Source organism: Monopterus albus, unplaced genomic scaffold, assembly GCF_001952655.1.
Source record: "Monopterus albus unplaced genomic scaffold, M_albus_1.0 scaffold438.1, whole genome shotgun sequence".
Lineage (NCBI taxonomy): Eukaryota > Metazoa > Chordata > Actinopteri > Synbranchiformes > Synbranchidae > Monopterus > Monopterus albus.
In genome coordinates, this window is record NW_018128318.1 from 112,215 (window position 1) to 114,275 (window position 2,061).

Sequence of the window (2,061 nt, forward strand, 5' to 3'; positions counted from 1 at the left end):
TGATTCACGTCACACTCCTCCGCCTACCAATCTGAAAAGAAAATTGGAGATAGAAACAAGGTTTACTCAGAAGAATTTTTGGCTTGACTGGGTTCGAAATGCAGCAGAGTAGGCGTCAGTTCACGCCTCTTGTTTTGCATGTGCCAGGTTCTACTGGCCGAGGATGGCCAAGTCTGTGGAAGACAAGTGCAAAAAATGTCCCTGCTGTCTCAGGAGGAAGGCTTTTCCCCAAAAGGCGGCCCCATTACAAAATATTCATGTAACTTATCCCCTCGAACTAGTGTGCATAGATTACCTGTCTATCGAGCCAGATAGTTGAGACACCAGGAATGTGTTAGTGCTGACAGATCATTTTACAAAGTTTGCCGTCGCCTTGCTGACTAAAGATTAAAAAGCTAAGACAATAGCCAAAGCTCTTTGGGACAACCTTATCATTCCCTATGGGTTCCCTAGTCACCTGCTTAGCGACCAGGGTAGGGATTTCGAATCTAGGGTCATAAAGGAACTTTGCACACTGATTGGGGCAACCAAGATCCGTACCACTCCCTATAATCCCCCGGGAAATCCAGTGGAAAGGTACAATAGGACACTCTTAGACATGTTGGGCACACTGGAGGAAAAAGATAAGTACCATTGGAGAGACTTTGTTAGGCCACTGACACATGCCTATAACTGTACAAAAAATGACACAACGGGGTATTCCCCATATGAACTTGTGTTTGGCAGGCAGCCTAGATTGCCAATCGATCTCATTTTTGGTATGCACCCAGGAAAACCCTGTCACAGACCCTACTCCGACTATATCAAAAAGCTTTGTCAGAACCTCCAAGAAAGCTACGCCCTTGCAACTGAACACTCACAAAAGATGGGAAACAAGAACAAGAGACGGTTTGATCTGAAGATCAGAGCTGCTGAACTGTTCGCGGGCGATAGAGTCCTAGTAAGGAACTTAAACATTAGAGGAAAGCACAAACTTGCTAATCGCTGGGAACAGAACATCTATGTTGTTGTAAACCGCATCAAAGACAGTCCAGTTTATGTTGTCAAACCAGAAACTGGAGAGGGTCCACACCGCACCCTGCACAGGGATTTGCTCCTTCCTTGTGGGTTTTTACCTGTTGAGGACCAAACTGGATCCACGTCCCAGAATGAAAGTCCAAGGAAGATGAGAACCAGGAGTAAAACAAACAATGTTAAAGGAAATGACATTGAAGGAGTATACAGTGATGGGGGTGAGCTGAGTGATGAAGAGGAAATGTGTATAGGCACATGGGAGCCACAAATCATCACAAACGGGCCCTACCGTCAACCAGAAGTGATCCCTTTCAGGTCCCAGCCACTCAGAAGTGACCCTGTGTCAGCTTTTGACACCAGTACGACACCCCAGACACCCACACCTGATTTTGACACAATTACCACCAACAGACAACATGAGGTCCCTAGTACGGGTAGTGTTGAGTTGACCCGTCCTGATTCTAGGTCCTCAGACCATGTTGTTATTAACATCCCAGAACCTGATCTCACACCCACCCCAACCAACACAGAGCTTGCCCTACCAGAACCTGAAATTGGTGGGGTGGAAACCGAAACAGGAGCTAAACCTGGTATGGTTGCTGCAGATTCAGTAGAGTTGAGGCGTTCTGGTAGAGAAAGACACCCACCTCAGAAACATACTTACGATAAACTTGGAGAGCCATTGACTTTGGCCATTAGTTCTTTCTTCCAAACACTGGGTATTGCATTCTCCGAATCTTTGCTTTGACCTCCACAATGTCCCGGTTGGACAACAGTGCATGAAGGGACTCATGCCGTTTAGAGAGGGAGAGTGTAACCTAGGTTATTTTGGTGGTATATATACAGTGGGTACGAAAAGTATTCAGACCCCCTTAAATTTTTCACTCTTTGTTATATTGCAGCCATATGCTAAAATCATTTTTTCCTCATTAATGTAAACACAGCACCCCATATTGACAGAAAAACACAGAATTTTTGACATTTTTGCAGATTTATTAAAAAAAGAAAAACTGAAATATCACATGGTCATAAGTATTCAGACCCTTT